The sequence below is a fragment of the Arvicola amphibius genome, chromosome 6 (assembly GCF_903992535.2).
Source record: "Arvicola amphibius chromosome 6, mArvAmp1.2, whole genome shotgun sequence".
In the NCBI taxonomy this organism is placed as follows: Eukaryota; Metazoa; Chordata; class Mammalia; order Rodentia; family Cricetidae; genus Arvicola; species Arvicola amphibius.
Genome location: NC_052052.2, coordinates 118,920,558 through 118,933,875, shown reverse-complemented (window position 1 = coordinate 118,933,875; position 13,318 = coordinate 118,920,558).

Here is a 13,318-nt window from a genome sequence, read left to right as displayed (position 1 = left end):
GTCAAGTGAGCCCAGCTCATGCTACTGTGGGTATCAGCATACATACACAGGAATGAAAGGACTTTTAATAACAAGGGTGTTCCTGATTTCCAAGATGGCTCTACGGATTGCCTGTTCCAATTTTCAAGTCCAAACACGTCACATAGTCTTTTTGACTTGCCCTATCTTTCAAGAATCAATCATCACTAAAGACAAAAAAAATCACTCCAGAAAAAAAAAGGAAATTTCCAACATTTACCTGGTTTGTATTTTAGAGTTCTGTTCCAATATGTTTGAAATAGAAATCAGATAAATGATTACAGTTTTAAGTCATATCATATTGGGTCCATACTTGTATCTGAATGAAAATTTTATATTTTCTGCAATTGAAATGGTTCAGTTGATCTAATGCATTTTTCTTCATTAAAATATAATATTCTTTGAAAATTTTACACACACACACACACACACACACACACACACACACACCACAATATATTTTGAGAATTCCACTCCTCATTCCCCTCTGATGCTTCCCAGATTGTCCCTGTCTACATGTCCCCTACCAAATTTGTGTCCTATTTTTTAATAGCCCACAGAGTTCAACTAGTGCTGTCTGCACATGCACTGTGGTAGGACTGTCCACTGAAGGGAGGGCAACCCACCAAGGGTCATGTCCTTGAAGAAAAATAACACTGTCTCCTCTAGCAAGCAATGTATCACAAAGCAAATAGTTTCTCATCTATAGGTGTGCCTTGAGAGACACCCTCCCCCCATCACTGGAATAATGAAGGACTTGATTCTGTGCAGTCTTGTGCAGCTGACTATAGCTTCTAGGAGGAGTTCGTGATGTATTTGCTATGTGACACCCAACAGTTTCACAGAAATCACCCCCAAAGCATTTCTCGTAACTCCCCCCCTACCAGCACCTTGGTGCTAATCTCTTACCTTTGTGAGTGGGCACGTGTGGTGCCGGATGTCCTCTTTAAGGTTGAATGTTTCAGCAGGCACTTCCTCTTTGCGTTTTTGACTAGTTGTGACACTTTGTATTACCTGTCAGCCATGGTGGTGGTGGTGGTGGTGGTGTGTGTGTTGGGAGGGATAAGTCTTCAGCAGTAAGAGCTGAAAGTTGCATGAATCTATGAATATACAGATAAGTATTTAGAAAGCAATTTGAGTTCATGTCCATTTAGCAAAATAATAGTGGTAAGTTCTCAAGTAAGGCCTATAATCTCAGGTACAAGATCTTTGCCAGGTTTCTAGAACCACACAAAAAAATCCCTTGCTCAGAATGGGCCTTCATTCAATTGGGAAATAGTTACTCCCACAACAAGCATACCACTGTGGAACCAATGGGCATATCTTGCCAGACCAACCATTCTTGAAGCTACAGGGTTCAGATCTAGGTAAGACTGTTGAACACATTTCTTTCCCAAGCAGACTACACTGACAGCACTTTGAGGTTCAGAAAGGGTAATGCAGGAAGAAGAGTTTCCAGTCAGTACCAGCCTTGTTTCTCCATGTCCTCTCTCCAAAGTTTGTGGTGTCTTCGGGAACTGGGGCTTACTACTGGGTTCTGAACAACCAGGAGAAAGAACAAAAGCTTGTAACTTTTGGGGGGGTTCCTGTGATCCCACAACCAACTATTAATTTTCAATCTAGTAGTTAATTTGGCTAAGGACTTCCCAAAATGCTTATCTATTCAAAGAACCACTGATGTAGGTATATCTTCTATCTATGTGATGATTTCATTGGTTAATTAATAAAGAAACTGCTTGGCCTAATAGGTTAGAACATAGGTGGGTGGAGTAGACAGAACAGGAAGAAGGAAGTGAGGTAGATGGCTCAGACAATTGCCCTGCCTCTCCTCTCTGGGGCAGACCACCATGCCTCTTCTCAGGGAGAGAGTCGTGATGAAGCTAGCCACCAGGTCAGACGTGCTGAATCTTTCCCGGTAAGACACCATTTGTGGTGTTACACAGATTATTAGATATGGGTTAGTCAAGATGTGAGAAAGAGGCTGGAATTAATGGGCCAGGCAGTCTTTAAAAGAATACAATTTATGTGTTGTTATTTCGGGGCATAAGCTAACCGATGGCCGGGAGCCAAGCGGGACAAAAAGCAGGCCTGCCCGCAGCTCCACACTACAAACCACCTTCTGGTTTCATTGGTTATTTTATTTCTTTTCTTATTGTTGTTAGTTTGTTTCTATTTCATTAACCTTTGCTTCCCTTTTCTGTGCTATATTTCTCCCTGTCTACTGCTTTTTGTAATTCATTTATTTTTTTATTTCCAAAGACTTGTGATGAATCATCAGGTCATTTAAGATCTTTCTGATATTTTTTTGAAAATCTAGACACTCAGACCTATAATCTTCCTCTTAGCAATGCCTTCATTGTACCCATAGACATGGGTATGTTGTTTTCATTTTCATTTTTCTATGAATTTAAATTTTTAAAAATCTTTATCAATGATTCAGTCATCTTTCAATAGTATGTGATTTAATCTTCATTAATGCATTTATTTTCTGTAGTTTCTTTTGCTGTTAATTTCTACCTTTATCCAATTGTGGTCAGAAATACATAGAATGCTATTTCAATTTTCTTGTTTTGAGACTTCTTTCGTACCATAATATTAGGTTTATTTTAGAAAAGTCCTATGGGCTAGTGAGAAGAATATGTTCTTTGGAGTTTTGAAAGGGGCAGAATTCTCTGTAGAGGTCTCTTAGGACCACCTGATCTACGATAACGTTTAATTCCAGTGTTTCTCTTTTGTACAGTTGATCTGTCCAATGATGTTCCCATTATTGAACTCACCCACTACTACTATGTTGGCATTAATCTGTGACATTATATTTACAACTATTTTTAATGAAATCACATGATGCTCTTTGTTGCTTATACCTTTAGAATTATAATTGCCTCCTGATGTTTTATTCTTTTGATCAGTACAAACCTTTTAATCTCTTCTTACTATATTTGTTTTGAAGTCTGGTCTATCAGATATTAAAATAGTGAAAGCTATTTGTTTCTTGGTTCCATTTGCTTGGACTTTCTTTTCCCATCCTTTTATATTAAGATAGTGTTTATTTTTGATGATGAGATGTGTTTCTTGGAGGCAGAAAAAAATGACAGTGCTTTTCAATCACTCTGTTAGTCTGTATCATTTGGTATGGGAAGTGAAACCATTAATAATCCAAATTACTATATAAAGATATTCTAATTTCTTTCATTTTGTTGATACTATAGTGTCTGTGGGTTTTTTATACCTCTTTTGCTTAATGATCATAATGTCATTCATTTTACCCCCTGTTGCCTTTTGAGTGTATTTCTCATCTATAGTCCAAAGCATTTCCTTCAGTAGCCTCTTAGGCCTGGATTGGTGGTCTTAGATACTGTTAGTCTGTTTTAATCATAGAAAGATTTCTTTACTTTTTCAGTTTTCTGGGTATATTAGTCTATGTTTATAATTATAGTCTTTCAGTATTCGAAATACATCATTCCAAGCCCTTCTTTATTTGATGGTTTTGCAGAGACAGTAGTTATTCTGAGAATCTCAGCTTAGCCATGACCTAGCTCTTCTCCCTCTCATCATATTTCTTTCTTTTCCCTATGCTTAGTTTTTTAGTAATTATAAAGTATTATGAGTTTATTTTTTGGTCCTTCCATTTGATGTTCCATATGCCTCTTTTTATCTCTAAGGGAATCTCTTTCCCAACATTTAGGAAAATTTCTTCTATTATTTTATTAAAATATTTTGTGCACATTTACATTAATTTCTTATTCTTTCATGCCTACAATTCATATGGTTTCCCTTTTTATAATGTCAAAAGATTTTTACATATTCAATCCACACAATTTAAAAAAATTATCACTGACTTCAACTGAATTATCTATTTCTTCTATTTCCCCTTCAAACCCTGGTATTGCATCTTCTGTTTGATCTGTATTATTGGTGGGGCTTATTTGACCTCTATAGTTTACATTCCCATTATAATATTGACTTAGTCTTTCTTCAGTATTCTTATCCCTTTATTAACTTCTAATTTGATATCATGAATTGAGTTTCTTATTTCATCCAGTTGCTTGTTTGTGTTCTCAGGGAAAATATTTAGGTGTTCTTTGAGTTGCTTGAACTTTTTATAATCATTCTTTTGAATTGTGTGTCAAGAATTTCACTGAACTCTTTTCTTTAAGGGCCATTACTATGGAGCTGGAAACTTTTGGAGGTATATGTTGTCTTGATTTTCAGGTTACTGTTTCTGCAGTGAGGATATGCGTCTATGTGGTTAGAGTTGATTAATTTTGTTATTATTGCTTTTAATTCATATCAGATTAGATTGCAGTGCAGTTACAGTGTTTTCTTTGGTAGACTTGTGTTTCATGCACCAGACTTCATCTCATGTTAACACTTATGTGGTTAATACTGTTCGAGGCAATAGTAACTATCCGACAGTTAAGCCATTCTGATAATAGAGTAACAGATAATATAAGACAGACACTTGCTAAATAATCATTGGCTTTAGAAATAAGTGGACTCAAAAAAGACTGTCTATACTAGTATGTTGGTTGTTATAGGTATGAGTAGAAAGCAAAGGAAAAGACAGAGATAAACAAGCACAGTGAGAACTGTGATTATTATTAGGTTACTAGATGGGACACAAAAGAAAGGGACACAAATAAAAGTGCAACTGATAAAGGCACAAGAAAATATGGGGGTAGAGTTGGAGTTTTAGCTAATGGTAGACTAAAACGTGGTGGGTAAAGATGTGTAATAATAAGAGGAAGGGGTATGGAAAAGAAAAAGAAAAAAGGGAGAGAAAAACAATATAGATAGATAGAATCTCTCTCTCTCTCTCTCTCTCTCTCTCTCTCTCTGTGTGTGTGTGTGTGTGTGTGTGTGTATTTAAGACAATAAAAGGTATGAACAGAATGGGAGAGAACAAGAGAGACCTAGGGTATTATATCACTAAGGTATGTTTTATCCCAGCAATAGAAAATAAACTAATACAGACGATAGAGGAAATTTGTTGGGGTGTTAATCATTTGGATTCTGGTAACTGGAAGAGAAGCTAATGGAGTAACAAAATGCTCCTGTTGCCTTTGGTTCACTAACTATAATCAGCTAATACTTTCAACATGTTTTCTAGGCTTAAGTCTTGTCCAGAAGTCCCCCATAACACTTATTTGTTATCCAAATAAAAAAATTAGAAAAGGCTTGAAGCAATTCTTAACATGTATAGTCTCATGGTATGTGCTTATGAAGAATGTTATATTGCTGAGGTATCAAATTATCTTGTTGGACTCTCTCCCAGTGATATTGACATTCCCAAGGAGTTTGCTCACAGGTGCAGGGGAGGACAACTGAACTGATATGGAGAGGAGCATTTCTAAAGCTTCATTCTTTGCAAGTAGGAATCATCAACCCCTGGTTTTATTTTCCTTTTGAGAAACAAAATGTTGACAGTAATTGAGGATGTATCATGAGGTGCTTTGAGCTTGGAAATGTTCAGAGTCTGTTATTTTTAATTGTATATCTAATTGTTGTTTGGATATGAATTATAGTTTCTCTCCCTCTGTGTGTGTGTGTATGGGGGGTGGATATAGGTTTTGCTATTGATAATAAAAATGTAAAAAAGATGCTTTATGTCTCCCAAGTAGCCTCAGTCAAATAGAAAAGTTATAAAAAGAACAAAGCAGAAGGTGTCACATGTTCTGAAGAATTTGTGCATGGTCTAATATGGACTCCAAGGAAGAAATTAGATAGCTGTTACTTGGAAGATATTGTATGGAGGAGAAGGAGGGGGAAATGATGCAATTTTATTTTAATTAATAGTTCATTAAGAAAGGGAAAGAAAGAAAAAAAGAAAGAAAGAAAGAAAGAAAGAAAGAAAGAAAGAAAGAAAGAAAGAAAGAAAGAAGTTCTTTAACTCTGACTTGGGTGTCTCATGAGTAGTGAGAGAGAAATTTGTTCACTTGCATTCGTCTTCAGACCTTTATAACTTGCAGGTATGCACCTTAATAACTTTCATTTGTATATCTTAAAACACTTTGGTTTGAGCTTTGTATCTTAAAACACCTTTTATTTAAAACATGGTAAGAAGTTATACTGAAAAAAAAAAGATTTAGAACATAGAAAGGAGTTGTGCTGGTCTAGCAAAGTGACAGCAACAGATTCTTCTCTAAGGTTCATGACCTCAGAGCCCTGGGGTGTTGTCTAGGTTTCTGGTAGCAGGCATGATTTTCCTCCTGGTGAATGAACCTTAAGTTCAATTTGGTAGCTGTTTATTACCACCCTGAGAGTGCCACTTATTAAGACTTTTTTTGATATCATGCCATGTTGGCCATGGTGTTGCAGTTGGGTAGTACTATTATCTGCTTCTCTTCCTTGTCAACTTGCATAGTATTTTCTGGTAACATGGAGCTAGACTACAGGAAGGAGGCTTTCATGTCCTATTCAGCTCAAATCATCTGAGACCTGTGTCCTAAGTGTGAAGTGTCTTAAGAAACAAGGGCTTGCCTTCAACCTCTGAGAGGCATTCTAGGACTACATCAATAATTGTCTCTATTTTGGGGGAAGTCACTAGTGATCAACTATACAAAAGGAGTTTCTTGTGCCTGATTCTGAGCTTTGTGTTTTCTATGATTCATTGTCAGCCAAGTGACATGACTTACTTACTTACATTACCACATAATGCATATGTGGTATACATGTGTGTGCAAGTAAAGTATTTCATATATATATATATTATATATTATATCTACCACATATAAAACAATATTTACATGTATTGTGTATAATTTTTAGTCACCATAAAATAATGATTCTTTGAGACTTTATCACACAGTCTTGCTGTTATTTGTCTCTCATCTTTCCTTCTCCTTCTATATTGACCTCCCTTTATCTTCCTCAGTTAGAGCCCCCTACATCTTTTTCTAGTTCCCAGTTCACACCCATTTCCTGCTGTTACCTACTCAAGCTCCTGTCCCCAGCTATGGTCCCTTTACTCTTTCCTGATTTCTGTTCTTTCTCTAGATTATATTCTCACATTCAAAGACCTGGAGCTAGGAACTGCAGATAAGAGAGAACATTTTCCATTTGTCTTTCTGAGGCTGGGATATCTCTCTCAGTATAATTTTTTCTAGGACTACCTATTTATCTGCAAATTTCATGGTTTATTTTTTACAACGGAATAGTACTCCATTGTAAGTATTTGCCACATTTTTATTACCCATTCAACTATTGCAGGACATTTAAGTTGTTTCCATTTTCTGTCTACTGTCATAGAGGGACAATGAACATTGATGAGCAAGTATGATTAGTGGATTGCCAAGTCCTTTGGACATGTGCCAAATAGTGCTATAGCAGGTCATCTGGTAGGATTATTCTTAGTTTCTAGGGTTGTCACACTGAACTCAGAGTGGCTGCAACAGTTCTCATTTGCACCAGCAGTGACTGAGGGCTCCTCTTTCTCACCAGCGCTCCTTGTCATTTCTGTTGATCTTAGCCATTCTGGATGGGGTGAGAGGAACTTGCAATGTTGTTCTCATTTGCATTTCCCTGATTGCTCAGGATGATGACCACTTTGGGGGCACTTCTTGGTCACTTTTATTTCCCCTATTGAAAACTCTCTGTTTAGATCCTGCCCCTCCATTTGTTTCCTCAGTCAGATGTAGAGCTGGCGAAGATTCTCTCGCACTCCATGGGCTTCCTCTTCACTCGGCTGTGTTTCTTTCTCTTGCTACCCAGAAGCTTTTTAGTTTTATGAGGCCCTACTTGTTAACTGTTGGTCTTAAGCCCTGGGCAAATGGAGCTGTGTTCAGAGAGTACTCTCCTTCACTTAAATCTTGTGGCGTACAATTTATATCTTCTAGCAATGTGTGTTTCAGGATTCAAATTGATATATTGATGCACTTGAACCTAACGTTTGTGTGGGCTGACAGATACTGGTCTAATTCCCTTTGGTAGCATAGCAGACAACATGAACAGCTGCAGGCTCATCATGCTGCTGACGATCACTGTCGAGGAGGTGGCACCATGAGCCTGCGTGGATGCTGCGCACTCAGGAAGCTTGCATTGCAACTAGAAGAAACTAAGGCAAAGGAGGACTGCTGTCTAGGCAGTCACCAAGCTTACACTTTGTCCTAGACAGGAGACAGCACTTCCCTCTACAGGGATGCTTGCTTTAAGCATAACCCTGGAAAATGACCTTTGCAAAGAGAGGTAATTGGTATTATTCTTGACAGACCTAGCAAGACGTTCAGAAAACTGGAGGTCCATGTAGGACTACGTCCAAATAATATGTGTCTTCACCTGTGTATTTTTTTTAAATCTCCAGTAATTTCAAAGGGATAAAAGTGCTTGACCAAAAAGCTTACACTGCTTCAGTTTCTGTCTCCTTCTGTAAGTTTGCTTTCTCAGCTGTGTCCCATGCTGCTATTTTCTTACTAGTCTGGGGATGGCTCTCATCTGAGTACTCAGATATTTTTTTTATCTCTGCTTTTCTGGGGATATGTTTCAATTGTATTAACAGGAAGGGTATTTTAGCAGACCCATTTCCTGCCTGGTGTCAAGATGGAGGTAGACAGTTTCTCTGGTTGGTGGAAACAAGAATGCTCAGATAAGCATCAGTATTGCAACTCACTCCTGCAGCATGACAAATTTCTTTCTACTCATGAGGCCTTGGGCCCTGTTTTCTCATTTGATCTAACACTCAGGACAGGTGTTACGTTATGTGTATGTGGTCATAGGTGAATTTTAATGACATTTCAAGGCATTCTTGAAAAAACAAAGTAATTCTGTGGATTGCTTTTGTCAAATAATAAAATTATTTGACATAAGTCTTATTGAAAACAGATGTGGAAATATGCAGTTCTTACTTTTTCTTAAACTATCCTTCCCTGGAGTCCTTTTGACTTATGCCAATCTGAAATTTGAAGTTGAAAGTTTCAGCATCTTTTTTTTCCAGGTGTGTTGTCTTTAATATATAGGGAAATTTGGTGGCAAGGAACACTGAGCTTTAACTAAGCCTGTTACCAGAAAGACTGAGCCATCAGACTGCTAATTAAGTAAGAAATGTTTTTGCCTGAGCCTCACCTGCCTGCCGTAGAGTAGAGCTATAACACATTAGTGCCTGGAGCCATGGTCTGGACAGACTGATTCATGTCGTGCTTTTCACTGTGCTGTGACACAGTCACAGTTTTGATTTTCTTCCATTGAACAAGAGCGTAATTACCTGGCTCTGCCTTCAATAGAAGACAATCTCTAATAGTCATTTAAAAATTGTACAAGTGTGATTCAACTACATCTTCCTAGACAGTGTTGAGTTTCTCTGTCCTTCTCTCCATTGCCACCCCCCCCCCCAGCACTTCTCTGTTGCCTCTGTGTTTCCCGGCATTGAAGTAGCTAAGATGGAATGGATTGTCTGTTGGTCAGACGTGGTGTTTCCTTGACGTGAATGAGTCGAAAAGGAAAATATAGCCACACATCATGAAGGTGCTTTAACTTTGCAGATATACTAAGGAAATTAAAGGGGGAAACCCATAGTACCTGAAGAGTCACCTTCAATAAAATGACGGTTTTTATTTCCTAGTCTTGTGGCAATGTGTTCCATGGGCGAGACATCCATCCTACCACATAAATAAGAAAAATTGGTCATTGTTGTAGACTGAATGTATCACCTCCTAAATTCATGTGTTGAAGCTGTGTCTTCCAATGTGACTCGATTTAAAGCAAAGTGCTTATAAAGGAGTCATAAAGACAAAGTTAAGACTACAGGATGAAGTGTGAACTGATGTGGCTGGTGCCCCCAATTCAAAGAAGAAAAACCAGATTTTCTCTCTTACCCTATCACATGAAGACCCAGTGAAAAGAAAGTTCTCTGAAAGCTGGGAAAACCTTCTGTTACTAAAGCAACCCTAGCAAACCATCTAGGAATTCCAGCATTGAGAACTCTATTGCTTAAGCCCTATTTTGTCATATTTGGCTATGGAAGCCGGATCTAAACTGACTAACATACATACCACATTCTCCGTCTGTCTCCTCTCTATGTCTCTCTCACTCTCTGTGTCTTCTCTCTCTGTTTTTCTCTCTCTCCAAACATCTATTTATGGTCAAAATTGGTTCCACTCACCTTTGAACAGATATACTGTCAAAAGTAATTGAGAGTAGCATTTTCCTTATCTGTACTCTGTATTATTTCTCTAAAAATTTTTTAAAGGCTAAACCTTATACAAATACGAGACAAATAAAAGAATATTTCTGTGACTTTATTTTCATTTTTCTGAAAGCTACAACAGATCGCAGCTACACAGATATCCCTCAAACTTCATGGAAGTATTTGCTGAACAATCTGCCCTTAGATTTTTATTAACATCTCTAAAAATATATGCATTTGGTTTCCTATGGCATCTGTGCACCTGGCTTAGGAGGTTGTAAACAAACAGTTGATGCATGATGAATGCTGTCCCTGTTCACTGATTGGAGGCCTTGCTAGGCTTCTTACAACAACCGCTTTCCAAATGGGTATATCTCCCTCTTATGTGGTGACATCTCCTCTGCAGTCAACAGAAAATGATGAGGTAAATCTTTGCCTCTTTTCTTTGAAACCTATAACCTACCCTTGCTTGCAGCTACTTTGCCAAAATAATATTAGAAAGTCATCCTGGGAAACAAGTGAGGCGGGAAGGCAAAGAAAAAACTCTTGTGATGAGTTCAGAGAAGCTCAAATATACTTGAACATAAAACTGGCTTCTGGAAGTTCAGTGAGATGTGGGGGGCATTCTTTTCACAGCCTTTACTTAAGATTCAGCGAGGACAAATATGTGACATTAATTCCAAAGTGAGTGAATCTACTGGGATCAAATGGTCTGTCTTCAGCTGTGCAGATCACTGGTGTACAGAGGAGTATTAGCACAGGTCAGTGTTTGGTAATTCACCTATGGGATAGGGACTTACCCCACGGAGAGTCATTGTGAGCCCCAACTTCTTGAAGGGAGTTACTTAGTCTAAGGATATTGGGGAACAAAGAAAATGAAATCTTCCAATACCATCACTACTCCCCTCATAGCAGTTAGTTGTAGGTCAAAATCTTGCCTCCGGGCTATGACTGGAAACAAACTATCCCTTATATATGCCCTGCCCCATCTACAGAGTAAAACTATAAATTATACTTGTGGTTTAAAAATGATCACAGGTTTACATGCTTATGTAAATAGATGTATCACTTCTATCTTGTTGCTTTACTGGTCGCTGATAAGTCTGGAGCCACTGAAATTAACCAGACCACTATAGGCTGTTGTTGTAAAAATGACTTTATTTCCTACAAACCCATCTATTGATTTACCAAGTCTTCTGTGCCTTTCACTAGTCATGTTTTATTTCACAAGTGGTTGGGAAGAGAAAAGGAGGAGTATGTCTTCTGTGTTACAACCTCATTTGAAATGAATATAAATAGTAAAGATTCAAGCAGAATGCATGTCCTTTCAAGCCCAAAGAGTTAAATCAACATTCAGATGAGCTACATACATAAAGCACTCTCTTAGAGAGTCAGTCACTTGACCACACTACTTGCAATGAATGAGGTAATGGAACCACGGTAACCCCATCACCTTGATAGAAGGTGAACACAATACAAATAAATGATCAGTTTACAGAATGAACTCTGCATGACCGGCTTTGGTTTGAGTAGAGGCCTTTCCCAACTTTGCAAGTCAGTGATAAATCTTGCAGCAACAAGTTGGCCTTTCTCAGAAAATGGATTTTCTCCCAATATTTTCCCATTCTATACTTGCCAAGATTGAGTGAGTGCGAGGTAGAGATCTGAATCCACACAACTGTAGCAAATTAGCCTTTAATGGACCACCAGTGTTTGGCTGACACTCTTGCTCCTGCTGGGAAGGAGAGAAAGGGGAACAGGTTGCAATATTAATAATAATAGCAAACAGAGTTGACCATCTGAAAAAGAGAGCTGTCATCTGATTACTGGTGAATGTTGATACACTGGTTAGATTTGCCACTTGCCACTACCATGGGTCATCAGGGAAGAAGGAGCTTCAAATGGGCTCTTAGGCAAGTCTGTAGGGCGTTTTCTTGATTAATGTCAGATGTGGTAGATCCCGGTCCACTGAAGATGGTGACACCCTAGGGCAGATGGTCCTGCATGTGGAGGGGAAGGGACAGAACAAGCTGAGGAAGCTATGGAGAGCAAGCCAGTAACCATGGCCTCTACTTCAGTTTCTGCCTTTAGGTTCATAACTGAGTTCCTGCCCTTATCTGTCTCAGTGATGGACAAATAATTTACCTGTCAGTATGAAATGAATTAAAGTTTTTTCTCCAGTTGATTTCACTTGTGGCTTATCACAGCAACAGCAATCTATGACAAGAGTCTGTAAGGTTAAAGGCAGGGGTCAGTGTTTCTCCTATGAAAACAATTGGTAGTACTATCTTGAATTTCTTCATTCTTCTCATTTTTCCTACAGGCTTCATTACTTAAACTGTGAAATTCCTCTCTGCGAATTAAAAAAGCAACTTGTATATGCTATACTACTTGGTCTAGGCCTATTTGTGTTCCATACAGAAGACACATGAAGAAGGAATTAGGACTTGGGTGTATATCAAAATATACTAAGGTGGTATGAAACTTCTAAGGAAGAAGATGAACCCAAGCTTACCAAGCAGCCTCTCTGACAGGAACTGTAAACCTTCCTCCTGTGGTAATGTTATTCTGTTAATGACCTTTATGAAGCAGAGAGATGATACAGAAATAGTACAAGACCGTTCTTGGTTTTACTCCATTGGTTTGTCTGGTCTTTGTTTTTCTCCCTGAATTAATTGGGACTAAACTGTATTAAAGTGATCAGTCAATTTGTACTTGGCAGAACTTATGGAAATGCTACCATGTCCTGCTCTTGCCTGGAGATGTTAGTGTTGTGTTTGGCTTTTGTCCTCCTGTGATCTGATAAACCTACTGCTTGTCTTTTAAACTTGATCCGCCTGAGATCCAAGACTTGATTCTTTCTGGTCACCACTGGCTAGCTGAGCTGCTGTTCTCCTAAGTCATTAATAGGATTCTGGAGATCTCCTACTGGTGTAGATTATCACAAACTTGCTGCTATTCGCAGACAAACTAAGTAAGCATTCATTTGTAGACTAAAGCAGCTTGAAACAGAACACACTGCTGACCCGTGGAGCACAGGCTGATCCTGGCTCCCATGTGCAGTTGCCGCTTAATGCACATGTCCATGCTCTTGGGCCTGTTACATTTCACTGTGACTTGTCCTTTCTAAAATTCAAGCCCAAATTTAATGTTAACTAAGATAGTAGGAAGTAGAACAAAGAG